General features: G+C 39.8%; 1 protein-coding gene across 3 annotated transcripts in view; it reads left to right on the top strand.

Moving 5' to 3' along the window:
• Positions 1-6,967: 6,967 nt before the first annotated feature.
• Positions 6,968-18,692, top strand: part of LOC124117066 (zinc finger protein GLIS2-like) — a 57,585-nt gene continuing 45,860 nt past the window's right edge. Inside the window, exon 1 of one of the 3 annotated variants that reach the window (XM_046478763.2) lies at positions 6,968-7,088. The gene's annotated coding sequence lies outside the window, so the exon portion shown is untranslated. Of the gene's footprint in view, positions 7,089-14,452; positions 14,650-18,692 lie in introns of those variants that run through there. The other 2 variants (XM_046478766.2, XM_046478764.2) reach the window with 2 other exon arrangements.

The raw sequence follows: 18,692 nt of genomic DNA, 5'->3' as shown, positions 1-18,692 counted from the left end.
TATGGAACTATATAAACTACTTACATTTCAGACTTTGCATGTAACTGTTACCGCAAAACCAACGTTGTAGAGTGTAAAATCCGAAGCGGTTTACGAAATATTCTTCGTAGTGATTTACTATGTCTGGAATGCAGACAGTCTATGACATTGCCATATACGTCGCTACTAAAAAAAGCGCGATAGTCAGCTGACTAGCTCCGCTCTTCTGATTGGTGTAGAAATGATCAATAAGAAACTGCTGGCTCTAACACGCATCAATCTGAAGATTTTATGTAATCCACTACGAGGAACATTATCGCGTATGCACAACTAAAAGCATTTTAGCGGCGCTTCGAGGAATAATGTGAATTGGTTTATAGCCCGCACTGTTTAACTTCAGTTTTAATAAATGAGCGACGATTCGGTGCATGTTTTTAACCTCATTAAACAACGATCAGGAACAGAGACCCTAGGCTGTCGTAAAATCAACAAAGCTTGCCTCAGATTTTGCGGACCATTTTGCAAGAAACAAAAAGGACGATATATATATAAGCCAGTGTTTTGTTTTCTCAGAGAAAATTATTTTTTTGTTTGTTTCCTGGTTTGTTTGTTGTCTTGAATTAAGATTTAAAAAATATGGCTATATGATAACAAAATAAAATTTCATACGTAATAAGGAAAACAGTTTTGTAAATCCGTTCTACACCACTAGGCATAAAAATTATGACTGTGTAAAGACCTCGTCATTTCTAGAGACTATATCCCACTGAGTTATATTTTATTGACAGCTATAGCTATGTTTGTGGTTAGATAAAGACCCATTTAAATCCCCTCAAATATCAAGGAAACATATTTTCTGGCATTGAAAAAGGATTGATTCAGAAATCGGTAATTATTTAAATGTTGTTTTTTTGCACGAAGGCATCGATCCATAATCATAGATTTTTTTGTTTCAATTATCTTCCGAAAGATATAGGTATTGAGTCCCGACTATTGAACTGGTATATATTTTGACCCTGGAATTAATTGTTTTGGGTTTTTTTTACTATGAACTATACAGCTTTCTGTCTTTCTTGCATTAATCACTCGTATTGTTGGCCATGAAGTCTCTATTTCTTGTCATCAGTTTTAATAGATCACGCACTTTTGCGAAATAAATACTTTGTAAAAAGATTAACACTGAAACAATGAATGAAAACACGTTTGCTTGTTGTTGTTTTTTTTTTTTTTCCAGGCCTATAAAACTTACATATGCCGATGACAAAATATACCTCAAATATCTAATAGTGCCCATACCCCGGTTGATGAACCATGCAATCTAATGTGTTCTTTCAAACGACTATAACAGCGTACCCCGCGCCACTTACACCGATATCCTCTCCTCCCAGTATTCAAAGGGAATAAAACAGTCGCTATGTGGTCGCCCGCCCCCGCACATACCGACTGTGGGCATAACCGGGTTTTCTTATCGCCATACCCTTATTTTTAATACTGCATTTTTTTGAGTATCAACTGTGCATTTGTGTTTATATAGGCTTGTGTTCTTGAAAGAGCTCTTGTTAAATCGCCACTGAAATATTTATATGAATGTAATGTGTGGACGATTTTGGTATTAATCTGTCACACTGTAGAATGTAAAGCCATTTGTAGGAGATTTGATCCACACTGTTCTACTTTCAGCAGAGTAAAGTACAACGTAACCTCGTTCATCCGGACCCCAGCTATAGTGATTGAGTGAGTGAATATGGTTTTTACGCCGCTTTTAGCAATATTCCAGCAATATCACGGCGGGGGACACCAGAAATGGGCTTCACACATTGTACCCATGTCGGGATTCGAACCCGGGTCTTCGGCGTGACGAGCGAACGCTTTAACCACTAGGTTACCCGACCGCCCACCCCAGCTATAGACATGCAAAGGACATATATTTTATGACTCCATATTGCCCATAAGGGTGAATGATGGGTAGAATAATAACTTTCCGACACTTGCACGTGTGCAATTTAATGATTCTCAATGATGATTGGTCAGTTGAAGTCAAATGGCGTCACAGTGCTTCATTGTTGAGCAAATACCTTATGACGTCATCCATTGTTCATGATATCACAAATTGATTACATTACGTCATCTGAACAATAGAATAAGTATCTCTGAAGAATTGTCATTTCATACTTTTTTTAATGAGTTACATTATAGAATAACCTCCTCAAGACTCGGAATTATAGATTTTCTGTCCCTCTTGAATGAATGCTGCCAAATTGCATTCACTCGGGACAAATAATCCGTAATTCATCGACCCGTGAAGATCCGGGTAGAATAGGTCATCAGCAACCCATGCTTGCTGTAAAAGGCAACTATGCTTGTCGTAAGAGGCGACTAACGGGATAGGGTGGTCAGGCTCGCTGGTTTGGTTGATGCATGTCATCGATCCCAATGGCGTGGATCGATGCTCATGTTGTCAATCACTGGATTGCCTGGTTCAGACTCGATTATTTACAGACCGCCGTCATATAGCTGGAATATTTTTGAGTGCGGCGTTAAACAACAAACCAACCAACCAACCGTAATTCATCGCATTTCGTTGGTTCTTCTTTAAGTATTGATAACCCATTAGTTAAACCAGATTTGTTAAATCCTATGATTTCACTAGAAACTATACATCGTCAAGATTAACGGCGTTTCACTAGCTGTACGCATTATTTATTACACGGTGATCGTCCGAAGGAGGGGTTTCCGAACATACGAGGTCGGAACTGTTACGAGGTTCGCTGCTAATATTCAGATTAACAAGGACAGGTGTACAGATTACATTTGTCCTGCTATATACACGTGTCAGACTGTCTCCGTCTACAGGTGTACAGCTTACATTTGCCCTGCTATATACACGTTTCAGACTGTCTCCGTCTACAGGTGTACAGATTACATTTGTCCTGATATATACACGTGTCAGACTGTCTCCGTCTACAGGTGTACAGCTTACACTTGTGCTTCTTTATACACGTGTCAAACTGTCTCCGTCTACAGGTGTACAGTTTCCATTTGCCCTGCCATATACACGTGTCAGACTGTCTCCGTCTACAGGTGTACAGCTTACATTTGCCTTGCTATATACACGTGTCAGACTGTCTCCGGCTACAGGTGTACAGCTTACATTTGTCCTGTTATAAACACGTGTCAGACTTTCTCCGTCTACAGGTGTACAACTTACATTTGTCCTGCTATATACACGTGTCAGGTTGTCTCCGTCTACAGGTGTACAACTTACATTTCCCTGCTATAAACACGTGTCAGACTGTCTCCGTCTACAGGTGTACAACTTACATTTGTCCTGCTATATACACGTATCAGATTTTCTCCGTCTACAGGTGTACAACTTACATTTGTCCTGCTATATACACGTGTCAGACTGTCTCCGTCTACAGGTGTACAGATTACATCTGCCTTGCTATATACACGTTTCAGACTGTCTCCGTCTACAGGTGTACAACTTACATTTGTCCTGCTATATACACGTGTCAGACTGCCTCCGTCTACAGGTGTACAACTTACATTTGTCTTGCTATATACACGTGTCAGACTGTCTCCGTCTACAGGTGTACAACTTACATTTGTCCTGCTATATACACGTGTCAGACTGCCTCTGTCTACAGGTGTACAACTTACATTTGTCTTGCTATAAACACGTGTCAGACTGTCTCCGTCTACAGGTGTACAACTTACATTTGCCCTGCTATAAACACGTATCAGACTGTCTCCGTCTACAGGTGTACAACTTACATTTGTCCTGCTATATACACGTGTCAGGTTGTCTCCGTCTACAGGTGTACAACTTACATTTCCCTGCTATAAACACGTGTCAGACTGTCTCCGTCTACAGGTGTACAACTTACATTTGTCCTGCTATATACACGTATCAGATTTTCTCCGTCTACAGGTGTACAACTTACATTTGTCCTGCTATATACACGTGTCAGACTGTCTCCGTCTACAGGTGTACAGATTACATCTGCCTTGCTATATACACGTTTCAGACTGTCTCCGTCTACAGGTGTACAACTTACATTTGTCCTGCTATATACACGTGTCAGACTGCCTCCGTCTACAGGTGTACAACTTACATTTGTCTTGCTATATACACGTGTCAGACTGTCTCCGTCTACAGGTGTACAACTTACATTTGTCCTGCTATATACACGTGTCAGACTGCCTCTGTCTACAGGTGTACAACTTACATTTGTCTTGCTATAAACACGTGTCAGACTGTCTCCGTCTACAGGTGTACAACTTACATTTGCCCTGCTATAAACACGTATCAGACTGTCTCCGTCTACAGGTGTACAACTTACATTTGTCCTGCTATATACACGTGTCAGACTGTCTCCGTCTACAGGTGTACAACTTACATTTGTCCTGCTATATACACGTGTCAGGTTGTCTCCGTCTACAGGTGTACAACTTACATTTCCCTGCTATAAACACGTGTCAGACTGTCTCCGTCTACAGGTGTACAGCTTACATTTGTCCTGCTATGTACACGTGTCAGACTGTCTCCGTCTACAGGTGTACAACTTACATTTGTCCTGCTATATACACATGTCAGACTGTCTCCGTCCAAAGGTGTACAACTTACATTTGTCCTGCTATATACACGTATCAGATTTTCTCCGTCTACAGGTGTACAACTTACATTTGTCCTGCTATATACACGTGTCAGACTGTCTCCGTCTACATGTGTACAGATTACATTTGTCCTGCTATATACACGTGTCAGACTGTCTCCGTCAACAGGTGTACAGCTTACATTTGTCCTGCTATGTACACGTGTCAGACTGTCTCCGTCTACAGGTGTACAACTTACATTTGTCCTGCTATATACACATGTCAGACTGTCTCCGTCCAAAGGTGTACAACTTACATTTGTCCTGCTATATACACGTATCAGATTTTCTCCGTCTACAGGTGTACAACTTACATTTGTCCTGCTATATACACGTGTCAGACTGCCTCCGTCTACAGGTGTACAGATTACATTTGTCCTGCTATATACACGTGTCAGACTGTCTCCGTCAACAGGTGTACAACTTACATTTGTCTTGCTATATACAGGTGTCAGACTGTCTCCGTCTACAGGTGTACAGCTTACATTTGTCCTGGTATATGGCATGTGATTTATTTCGTTTACGTATTTTCACTGAACCAACTTTTGAACACAAAAATACCCAGCCACAGAATACGTTTTACAAACTGTTGAATGGTAGAACGAGTCATGGAATGAGTCATTCAATTTTCAATTACATGAAAAACAAACTCGGTATACATTCTTTTGCCGCTCAGTTTACATACACATACCTTGAAACTATTTCTTATTAAACTTTCGAATGTCAGTAAATGCCTTGGCCATTTTTCTCAAACTTTGGAAAGCATCTGTTCTTCCTTGCAATAAAATGTTCCACTTGAACAATATCGTTGATCTTTCTTTAGAATACATCAAAGTAATGTTTATTGTTTTTAATCCAAGAAATCTAAATATATCTTTTAGCGGATAAAATAATATTATTCGAGAAGTTGAAGCCGATATTAATTCCCAGTAATATAGCGAAAGTCAGTGAAATAACATTGATATTAGGTTGTAGCTTAATGATAAAGATCAGGTCATTACAAAACATCTTCACATGCTCATATGAAACAAAGAAGTTTTTTCTATTCCCTATTTTTTACGTCAGTAACAATGAAGTTATACTCTTCAATGCAAAACAGGACCGCCTCCGTGGTCTAGTGGTAGAGCGTCCACCCGGAGAGCGGAAGGTCCAGGGTTCGATCCCCGGCCGCGTCTTACCAAAAGACGTTAAAAGATGGTACTTGTTGTTACCCTGTCTGGCGCTCGGCATTAAGGGGCTAAAACAAGGACTGGTCGGCTCGGAGTCAGTATGCTGTGTCTAAGTGGAGTATTTGTGTTAAACTGCGGCATGGTATCTCAGTGGGCTAGCACTACAAATCGGCATCAGTCTGGACTAGTACAAGCAGCCACACAAACACACATACACGTACATGCACGTCGCTATATAAGTACAATAATCTTGGACGCGACGTTAAACCCAATTTCACCTCACCTCAATGCAAACACCACATGTTTCATCAGTCTCGTTTACATGTGACTGTGTTTCTATTTTAAGAGTATAAAAACGTTCAAACATCTATATATAAAATTATCTCCAAAAATTCCAACGTATTTAGAAATATAAACTCCTTTCACGTGAAATATGATAATACCTATACGTCAAATACTTGATTCAGACAGTTACAACTATAAATTAATTCTGATCCCTTTAAATAGGGTCTAGTCTGTCTCTCAGACACGAGTGAATAAATAAAAAATAAATCCAACTCAAGTCTAGAATGAAATGGCAAGTCAGCTCTAGGAAATAAGCATTGCTCTTTGCTCCATTTGGATCATATTTTATATATATTTTTTTAGATTTAAATATTTAACTAAGATAATTTATCATCCAACACTGGTCCGGGTAGTCCTGTTGGTACCGGGGTCCTACTCTGACACACCCGACCCGGGTACCCGAGTTACCCGTCCCATCCCTACAAGACACTATTTATTACCAATTCCGAACTGACAAAAAGTATCTGAGTTTTTAACTTTTTTCTACTCGTGTTGATATATTTGATATCAAAAGACACTCGGGTGAGATTCTCCATTTTATTTCTGGGACTAAATAATACCATATGTACAGATTCAATTACAGAGCGCTAATTTAGGTTAAATTAAAAAAAACTAATGACATAATTAACATTTTTTATGAATACGGTTGGCAGTTATGCTGGTGTAGGCAAGGCTATCAACATGCTCCTATTTGAAATTTGAAGGAAATTCGTCAAGTACTTTTTTACTACGCGATTCACACACAACGGGCACCTGCTAAACAAAACCCATTCAAAACTTCCCGCGTGGAGAAAGTGTCATGTGACCAGCGGAATTTGATGACGTATTGTTTGGCATGCAGGGGGTCTGAGCATGTGCGAGTAAGCGAAAACATCGATGGCCACCTTTCGAAACACAACCAAATCCAAGTAACAAGTCGACATTCTCGCCTACACAGGTATATTTACTCGACTTGGCTTAGAGTTTCGTTGTTACCCTTTCAAACCAAACAATTTAACTCCGTTTTAACACATGCACCCCGTTTTAACGCAGTCACTTCGGTCATAAATACTTTCGCGTTTTCCCACAACTGCGTGTGGTGTTCATTCATAAATATGGAACATTGGACTGTCGGCCGGAGGTTGTGTAATGACTTGGACAACGTGGGGTCGTTCTGTCAAGGGGCTTGTGAGAGTTGTGCTTTCATTGCCGCGGTCGTGAGCTGGCATAAAGCTGTTGTTAGCAAGTCAGCATGCATTCTTTGAATATCTATCGTAGTTAAACCCCCTGTTGCTTATGGCCTGTTTATTTAACTTTTAAATCACTCAACATTGTTTATCATTTATGTATGGTCTTACGCACAATGTTAAACTGACTGTCGTTATGATGACATGATAATAAGGCAAGCGTTCTTTATTATTATTTTTTTTATTATTATTTTTATTATAATATTATTATTATTATTATTATTATTATTATTATTATTATTATTATTATTATTCAACATCAATAAAATATATTTGGAAAGGTACTGGCAAGCTACTCGGATATTAGAGATTGTCAGTCCTTAGAGAATGTTTAAAATGTCAAAACTTGTGTTATTCTCTTTATTAAAAGATGTCAGTCAAGAGAAAGAGGCATTCAATTAGCTATGTCACATAAATTAAAAATCACCTCTCTTGTACTTAAACATCCTTGATTATTCAGGGTGTTATAACTCCATCCTTTATTGATAAATGTCCTGAAGCCATTTGTCAACATATGGCTTTGTTTTGGATTGCCATCTAAAAAATCAGTAACTTTGCTCGGAATTTCTCTCGCTAATGAGCTTGAAATTAGCGTCGAATACAATTGAGTGCAAATGACTTGCAGCCTCATTACGAGACAGTTCTTAAAATATATAACATATGACTGAACATTATATGTATAGATATAGATATAGATATAGATAGACAAAATACAAAAGTCCAAAGATAAGCTGTATAATTTACTCAACCAGTCTCACACATGTGATTTTCAAGAGTGAAGCATATTTATATTATATATATATTTTTATGGTGAAGTATATTATATATATATATATATAGAATACTAAACGAGCTCCCGTGTAATACCAATTTTATGAAACGAGTAAATAGTTCTGGTATCTGACGAGCGAAAGCGAGTCAGATACCACAACTATTCACGAGTTTCATAAAATTGGTTTTACACGAGAGCGAGTTTAGTATTTTATTTATTACTTGTCATTTATAATGTTTTTAGAATTATACTGTTGAGTGTAAATAGGCTGTCACCTACACGATCCATGGCATAATCCAATTGAGTTTAACAGAATAATACTTCAAACACGTCAAAAGTTGAAACGTGTGAATTTAATATCATACAATGGTCCACCTTTAGAATTCAGGCGTTCGTCCCACAAACTTATCGTAGTGCTAAGGCTATCACAACTCACATAATTTAACTTAGACTAAAGACTCTCGTTGCGCTAGAGTACGATCACCTTGTGGAACGGGGCCTTGCAGCTCAAAGTTTACAATGACGTCACGATACCCGATGACGTAATTTGTTGAATTTTGTTGCAAGATCCATCGGCGAAACAATGTCATGTGACGTCAGCCTAGCAACAAGGTTGCTGGGGTCATCGAGTGTGCATAAGCTCCTCCCAGTGATCTATCATCTCCACACACAATGTCGTTGAATACGCCAAGGGATGTTGAGAGCTTTCAATATTTGTTCGTAAAACGTGTTCCGAGAGTACATAAGCACGCGTTTTGGTATTACACAATGTGTAATAAAGCTGTATGTTTATTAAACGGGTGATCTCTTCACGGGCAAGTAATAAATAATGTTCAATCAAAATATATTAACTTTTGTTCGAAAAGATATAAGATAGGTGGACAAGTCATTATACAAGTAAAGTGTCTGGATGTATTGAAGACAGTGCATGCAACAAGGCGAGGGATCAAAGTACTGGTGATGTCATCACTTGTTTCGCAGTGGAACGAACATTAATGCTAAAGTTTTCTATTCACCTTTTAATATCCCACAATTACATCTTTACAGACAAAACAATTGAAGGCAGAAAACTACACGAAAATAGTAGTATTTCCTTCAGGAAATCAGTCTGAATATGACTGAAGGTTAAACTATAAACTACGTCATGTCGACTATGATGAGCATCATCAGTTGAACCATGTGTTCCAATGTCTAGGCATCACAATGGTTGAAGCTTGACTCCTTTAAAGATCAGCCAACATGCCAATATAAGACAAACATTCAGAAAAAGCACGTGCATTTTGCATCCTAATACTAAACTTGCTTTGTGAAACAGGGCCCTTGTTAGTAAGGTTGCCATGGGTACACAATACAATATATATGTGTGTATATATATATATCGTCTAAGGCGCCGCGATTCGCTGTGCAGAGTTGCGTCCCTTGGGCACGCCAGAAACCTATGATTGTGGGTTCGAATCCCGGTTCGCCCCGATTATGTTTCTAGGTTTGTGAGCACCATACCCGTGCTCGTGGGTTTCACCGAAGTTGTAAACGTCTGAGACCTGCATCACTTCGGGCTTTCCTCCCACATTAAGCTGACACGCCGCGATATAACTGGAATACTGTTAAAAGCGGCGTTAAACCCAACTCACTCACTCACTCACTCACTCACTCACTATACAAATGGTGCATCTCGAATCATGGATCCATGACATCACATGTGATGCTTTCATGAGCATCGGTTCACACAACATAACAGTATGTTCCTTTGTGCATCGAACCAATGTAACATCTTGAATATGAGTAATTCTTCATATATTAACCAACATGTATGGTATACGCATTTCTTTTGTCAGTGAGTATATGTCAAGTGTATATTTAAATAGAATGACATAGCTGGGGATCCCTATCAAAAGTTAAGTCATTTATATATTAGTGTATAGTATACAGTGCTTGAACCACTAGGCTACATTGACCAATCCACTTGTAAGAGAGAGGCATAGTATGTAATGTATACTGCACAGCCAGTGAGATAGACATGGTATATGAATGTACAGTATACAACTGGTGAGATAGACATGGTATATTAGTGTATAGTATACAGTGCTTGAACCACTTGGCTACATTGACCACTCCACTTGTAAGAGAGAGGCATAGTATGTAATGTATACTGCACAGCCAGTGAGATAGACATGGTATATGAATGTACAGTATACAACTGGTGAGACAGGCATGGTATATTAGTGTATAGTATACAACTGGTGAGATAGACATGGTATATGAATGTATAGTATACAACTGGTGAGATAGACATGGTATATTAGTGTATAGTATACAACTGGTGAGATAGACATGGTATATTAGTGTATAGTATACAGTGCTTGAACCACTAGGCTACATTGACCAATCCACTTGTAAGAGAGAGGCATAGTATGTGATGTATACTGCACAGCCAGTGAGATAGACATGGTATATGAATGTACAGTATACAACTGGTGAGACAGGCATGGTATATTAGTGTGCTAGCACTATAAATCGGCACTAGTACAAGCAACCACAAACAATCACACACGTGCATGCAAATCGCTATATAAGTGCAATAATTTTGGATGCGACGTTAAACCCCATCTCCCCTCACCTTTAATACGAAGGTTTTAGCACTGAGCCCAACCTGGTACGACCTCATCAAGCAGCATGCAGTCACCAAGCGTGCTCCTAGTGGGTGTATATGCTGTGCAAAACAAGCGCTCTAACTTCAACAATCTGCAATGAAAATAATTATGAATGATCAGGCCAAACACTTTTAATTCGATGGTTTACAACTTTTGCGACTAATTAATTGGGTCGAAATGAAAATAAAAAACATTTTTTCAGAGCTCCATAGTTTAGTGTTTGGTTTTAATTATTCCAGAAATGAAATATCTTGACTGTTCGCAAACAGATTATGAATATTTTTGTGTTTAATTATTTACAAGTCAGCGGAATTGGTGAGCAAACTGAATAAAAAAAATCATTTATAATCACATATATGTGATGTCCATGTCGTTCATCAGTGCAATTGGTCAATCTGTAAAATGAAATATTACAAAATGTGTGACCTTAGATGCCCTGTGTCTGACGATAACATTGATACACAACGTTTAGTCAGGAAATACAGAACCTAGCCAGATCTTGTAGTTACTTTTATCATGTTAAAGTTGTATGACTCTCGAAGTTGTACTGTCTGCTGGATAATGACACCAGTGAAGATTCGAGTTATTTTCAGATATCCGTCATAATGCTGGAATATTGCTGAGTGCGATGTTAAACAACAACCAAACAAGCAAACTGTATAATGAAAATGTGACACTACCCCACATGAAACATTGGCTAATCGTGGTTTCATGTGAAGCCTATTACCATCACACACTATGTTCTGTCTGGAAAACCAAACTCACTCATTCATCACTGGGGCTAGGACGATACACCAATTGTGAGTTTTGATACATATCACGATACCTTGCTGACGATCTGATACGTATCCTACCCCTGCATGCACACAATTATCTGTGGCCCATAAGCCATCATTTTCATTGACTGGGTGACCCGTGAAGATCCGGGGTAGAATAGACCCATGCTTGCTGTGAAAGGCGACTATGCTTGTCGTCAAAGGCGACTAACGGGATCGGGTGGTCAGGCTCGCTGACTAGGTTGATGCATGTCATCGTATCCCAATTGCGTGGATCGATGCTCATGATATTAATCACTGGATTGTCTGGTCCAGACTCGATTATATACAGACCGCCGTCATATAGCTGGAATATTGCTGAGTGTGGCGTTTAACAACAAACCAACCAACCAACCAACCAAATCATTGACAGGGTGGCCAAACTCCTGGCACACTGACGATTTACAGCTGGCAGTGTGAAGTATGGCGCAATGGATGAAAATGTTGACGTTTTCACTAGTAAATTGTCACTTCTAATTAGTGTTTGGTGAAACATTAATTAAAGCAAACATTTATGTTAAGAATCGTTACTTGTTACTTCAGGTGTGACTGTGAATGATACTTGTATCAACAAGTAAAAACTTGCCTCTACTATTTGTCAGACATGGAACGTCTGCAGGTTTGATGTCTGTATCTGTTTCCTATTAAAAGGGCATGCTATCTAAGTATTTTTTTTGCCATATCAGTACACCATGTCGAAAAACATTGTAAAATATTTAACACATATAATGGACAAGTAAAATGTCAGTAGGTATAGTAATACCAGTATTGTCTTTTCGACTCATTATTTTCAATTTCTTTTGATTTTTGCACTTATTTAGAAGTACATACAATAATGGTATCTTGTCTACTCATCTGATACATCAGGATTTTAATGTATAACTAAATAAATAGAGGTCACCGATTTCACAAATCTACAATATGTTTTTTTATTTGGTACAGTGTTTGAAATTGTTAAATAGTTGTTGAAAGTGTATTGTCGAAGCATCACCTGATCAAGAGATGAAGAGAGGCATGGAATAGAAATGTTATCTACGACTTGTTTGAGTGAGTGAGGTAATGCTTGAACCACTTGGCTACATTGACCACTCCACTTGTAAGAGAGAGGCATAGTATGTGATGTATACTGCACAGCCAGTGAGATAGACATGGTATATGAATGTATAGTATGCAACGGGTCAGACAGGCATGGTATATTAGTGTATAGTATGCAACCAGTGAGACAGGCATGGTATATGAATGTATAGTATACAACTGGTGAGATAGACATGGTATATTAGTGTATAGTATACAACTGGTGAGATAGACATGGTATATGAATGTACAGTATACAACTGGTGAGATAGACATGGTATATGAATGTACAGTATACAACTGGTGAGATAGACATGGTATATTAGTGTATAGTATACAGTGCTTGAACCACTAGGCTACATTGACCACTCCACTTGTAAGAGAGAGGCATAGTATGTGATGTATACTGCACAGCCAGTGAGATAGACATGGTATATTAGTGTATAGTATGCAACCAGTGAGACAGGCATGGTATATGAATGTATAGTATACAACTGGTGAGATAGACATGGTATATTAGTGTATAGTATACAACTGGTGAGATAGACATGGTATATGAATGTACAGTATACAACTGGTGAGATAGACATGGTATATGAATGTACAGTATACAACTGGTGAGATAGACATGGTATATGAATGTACAGTATACAACTGGTGAGATAGACATGGTATATGAATGTACAGTATACAACTGGTGAGATAGACATGGTATATGAATGTACAGTATACAACTGGTGAGATAGACATGGTATATGAATGTATAGTATACAACTGGTGAGATAGACATGGTATATTAGTGTATAGTATACAGTGCTTGAACCACTTGGCTACATTGACCACTCCACTTGTAAGAGAGAGGCATAGTATGTGATGTATACTGCACAGCCAGTGAGATAGACATGGTATATGAATGTACAGTATACAACTGGTGAGATAGACATGGTATATGAATGTACAGTATACAACTGGTGAGATAGACATGGTATATGAATGTATAGTATACAGCTGGTGAGATAGACATGGTATATGAATGTATAGTATACAACGGGTCAGACAGGCATGGTATATAATGTATAGTATACAACGGGTCAGACAGACATGGTATATAATGTATAGTATACAACGGGTCAGACAGGCATGGTATATAATGTATAGTATACAACGGGTCAGACATGAATGTATAGTATACAACCAGTGACATAGACATGGTATATGAATGTATAGTATACAACGGGTCAGACAGGCATGGTATATAATGTAAAGTATACAACGGGTCAGACAGGCATGGTATATAATGTAGAGTATACAACGGGTCAGACAGGCATGGTATATAATGTATAGTATACAATGGGTCAGACATGAATGTATAGTATACAACCAGTGACATAGACATGGTATATAATGTATAGTATACAACGGGTCAGACAGGCATGGTATATAATGTATAGTATACGAGCAGTGAGATAAGCGTGTTAGTTGATGTGTTAATCACTTCCAATCCCGATTAATACCTGACCCCCCACTCAGCTGAGATCAATAGCCAATGTCGGCTTTTCCCCTCCTCGACTGACCCCCAGGGCCTCCTGTAGGAGTCCAGCAACAAATTGACGAGCTGATTACTGTATACAGGTGAGTTAGCTTTGTGGGGGGTACCTGTTACAGGTAAATCTCTGCAGGGGGTCTCTGGCTGGGCGAGCTGGACAGGTTGACTGGAACCTTTATTCATGTTCAGGGCCTTGTGCTGTAGGAGAGGAGAAGGGAAGATGAATTTAAACTTTGATTAATTTGGCCATGTGATCGTTGACATTTGTTTTCTGACATTAATTATTTATGGGAGTAGTTGTTGGTTAGGGCAAGCAAGTTTTGAATGTCATCATTGATTCTTTACACTGAGTACATGGGAGGGATACAATATTTTTATTCTTGGATTTTCTCGCATGGATCAAGGCACCTGCTGGTATGTATGGTACATGTCATTTCAGTGGTGAATCAATGTATTCTCTCACACATATTTTGGGAGTGCTACTGGCAACAGATGGAGTACTTTAAGGGATGGTATTTCAAACACAGGGACATATAGGCGTGGTTCTCTCAAGGGGGAAACATTTGGGGGTGGTACTCTCCTCAACGGAGGAACATTTGGCAATGGTATTCTTCGCAACAGGACATATGGTGCTCTCCTCAACAAGGAGACATTTGGGGGTGGTACTCTCAACAAGGGGTCATTAAGGAGTGGTACTCTCTTCAACGGAGGAACATTTGGCGATGGTATTCTTTGCAACAGGACATATGGTGATGGTGCTCTCCTCAACAAGGAGACATTTGGGGTTGGTACTCTCAACAAGGGGTCATTTAGGAGTTGTACTCTCTTCAACGGGGACATTTGGGGTGGTACTCTCAACAGGGGGTCATTTAGGAGTGGTACTCTTCAACGGGGACGTTTGGGGTGGTACTCACAACAGGGGGACATTTAGGGGTGGTACTTTCTTCAACAGGGGGAGATTTGGAGTTGGTACTCTCAACAGGAGGACATTTGGAGTTGGTACTCTCAACAGGGGGACATTTAGGGGTGGTACTCTCAAAAGAGGGACATTTAGGAGTTGGTACTCTCAACAGGGGGACATTTAGGAGTGGTACTTTCTTCAACGGGGACATTTGGCGATGGTATTCTTCGCAACAGGAGGAAATATGGTGATAGTGCTCTCCTCAACAGGAAGACATTTGGGGGTGGTTCTCACAACGGGGACATTTAGGGGTGGTACTTTCTTCAACAGGGGGAGATTTGGAGTTGGTACTCTCAACAGGAGGACATTTTGAGTTGGTACTCTCAACAGGGGGACATTTAGGAGTGGTACTTTCTTCAACAGGGGGAGATTTTGAGTTGGTACTCTCAACAGGAGGGCATTTAGGAGTGGTACACTCTTCAACAGGGGGACATTTGGTTGTGGTACTCTCACTAGGGGAACATTAAGGAGTTGGTACTCTCAACAGGGGACATTTAGGAGTGGCACTTTCTTCAACTGGGACATTTGGCGATGGTATTCTTCGCAACAGGAGGAAATATGGTGATAGTGCTCTCCTCAACAGGAAGACATTTGGGGGTGGTTCTCACAACGGGGACATTTAGGGGTGGTACTTTCTTCAACAGGGGGAGATTTGGAGTTGGTACTCTCAACAGGAGGACATTTTGAGTTGGTACTCTCAACAGGGGGACATTTAGGAGTGGTACTTTCTTCAACAGGGGGAGATTTTGAGTTGGTACTCTCAACAGGAGGGCATTTAGGAGTGGTACACTCTTCAACAGGGGGACATTTGGTTGTGGTACTCTCACTAGGGGAACATTAAGGAGTTGGTACTCTCAACAGGGGACATTTAGGAGTGGCACTTTCTTCAACTGGGACATTTGGCGATGGTATTCTTCGCAACAGGAGGAAATATGGTGATAGTGCTCTCCTCAACAGGAAGACATTTGGGGGTGGTTCTCACAACAGGGGGACATTTAGGGGTGGTACTTTCTTCAACAGGGGGAGATTTGGAGTTGGTACTCTCAACAGGGAGACATTTAGGAGTGGTACTTTCTTCAACAGGGGGAGATTTTGAGTTGGTACTCTCAACAGGAGGGCATTTAGGAGTGGTACACTCTTCAACAGGGGGACATTTGGTTGTGGTACTCTCAACAGGGGGACATTTAGGAGTGGTATTCTCCTCAACAGGGGAAATTTAGGGTTGGTATTCTCCACAACTGGAGAACATGTAGGAAGTGCTACTATCCAAAATAGGGACATTTGGGAGTATTACTGTGTGAATCAGGACATTTGGAGATGTTACCATATGTAACGTTGTGTTTGTTGGTTGTATAACTGGTCACTTTTCGAGCTTTCTTACACTGGTCTGTAAATAATAAGTTTGGATGAGACAATTTAGTAATTGATATCATGAGCATCAATCCACGCAAGCCTGACCACCCGGTCCCGTTAGTCCCCTCTTATGACAAGCATAGTCGCCTTTTACGGCAAGCATGGGTTGCTGAAGACCTATTCTCCATCCGGATCCTCTGTGAACAATAATGAACTCCTTGTTCAGGGCTCCAGGTAGTGTTTTGAGCCATTGAGTATTTACTCACAAATTATCATTCACATTGGGTATTGATAGTTTTCTCTGGGTATTCAGTATGTTTTTAATCCCTTGGGTCAAATGAGTTAACATTTTTTAGAAAAATTCTGTTTCAGGTAACTTCTAATTTGTATGAGTCTGTCTGTTGCCCCAAACGTGCAGCATGCCACATTAACTCACAACATTGATCTGGGGGGCACAGGTGGCCCAGTCGTCTAAGGCGCCGCGATTCGCTGTGCAGAGTTGCGTCCCTTGTGCACGCCAGAAACCTATGATCGTGGGGTCGAATCCCGGTTCGCCCTGATTATGTTTCTAGGTTTGTCAGCACCATACCCGTGCTCGTGGGTTTCACCGAAGTGGTAAACGTCTGAGACCTGCATCACTTCCGGCTTTCCTCCCACATTAAGCTGACACGCCGCGACATCACTGGAATATTGTTAAAAGCGGCGTAAAACCCAACTCACTCACTCACTCACTCACAACATTGACCTACATGTCTAGTTAACAATAAGTGACCTGTGAAGACCCGGGGTAGAATAGGTCTTCAGCAACCCATGCTTGCCGTAACAGGTGACTATGCTTTAAGTAAAAGGCAACTAATGGGATTAAGTGGTCAGGCTCGCTGACTTGGTAGATACATGTCATCGTATCCCAATTACGTGGATAGATGCTCATGATGTCAATCACTGGATTGTCTTGTCCAGACTTGATTATTTACAGACTGTGGTCAAATAGCTGGAAGATTGCTCAGTGCAGCTATAAACACCAAACAAACAAACAAACAAACAAGTCACCTATAGGCAAGGAATAACTTCTTGTTTATGAATTATTCACAACAGTAGGGTGGACCTATTTGAGGTCTGTGATGCCTGTAAAAATAGATCTCTATAGAAATGCATGCACACAAGTTGAAAAGGATACAAAGGGTAATTTTGCAGTGTTTCAATACTATTTAAAAAAATAATTTCATGTGTATTTGCTCGAAGCAACTCAAAATGTACTGGGTATTTGTGATAGATCACTGTTATACCAGTACCAGCCAGTAATGCAGAGAATGATTTGTCTTTGCCAGTGAGTAAGCATTGATATCTTGTAAGCATGACAGAGTTGTGTCAAAGCACTGTTCCACAGTAATAAACGAGTATTCACATTTCAATTTGGAAATGTTTGCATCCATGGCTATTTAAAAAAAAGTGTATGTAACTTGTGAAAACTTATTACTGTATGTGAATGGAACACTGATTAAATAGTTTTTGAAAGCACTCAATCCCAGCATGCTTCTGTGTCAGTCAGGAACTGTAGCCTGTACAAAAATATATAACAGCTGTTCTTGTTCGGGTCTGGTTTCTTGCAGACTTGTAAAAAATGTTGATAGAAGATGCCATTGTCGTTTTAGAGGCTCTTTGTCTCCGCATGTCAAGATTATCCAACAGAAATATCAGTTTGGATGTTCATTGCAGCAACTTGGAGGTTGAAGAATATGTTTTTGTGCAGTGACCCAGCACATCAAAAGATAAACAATTTGTCTGAACTTGATGAAATTCCTTCCGTGAAAAAACCTGATAAAGTTTAAACTCGCTTATGTTTTCCTTGGGGGACTTGAGAAATTGAGATAAGTTATATCTTGAAACTTCCTGAAACACCCAGTCGGACTATTCCGAAAATGTGCCACCTGGTCTGACTCTACCCATCATGCATCTGCTTCACGCAACTTTATAAGCTTGAATCATCAATGATAAACGTGAGCTAGGTTTTCTGATTTTTTGTCCAGGCAGTTAGTTTCTGCCATTTCCGGGCCACCCAGTGCAGTCAGCCGCTGGAGCTTGGGAGCTTATCTATCAGGAATATTTTTAACATATATGCGCCATAAATGATGTCAGGGGAATC

The sequence above is a fragment of the Haliotis rufescens genome, unplaced genomic scaffold, assembly GCF_023055435.1.
Source record: "Haliotis rufescens isolate VD_foot unplaced genomic scaffold, xgHalRufe1.0.p SCAF_7, whole genome shotgun sequence".
In the NCBI taxonomy this organism is placed as follows: Eukaryota; Metazoa; Mollusca; class Gastropoda; order Lepetellida; family Haliotidae; genus Haliotis; species Haliotis rufescens.
Note: the sequence above shows the minus strand (reverse complement) of the source record. Positions and strands in the feature narration are given on the sequence as shown.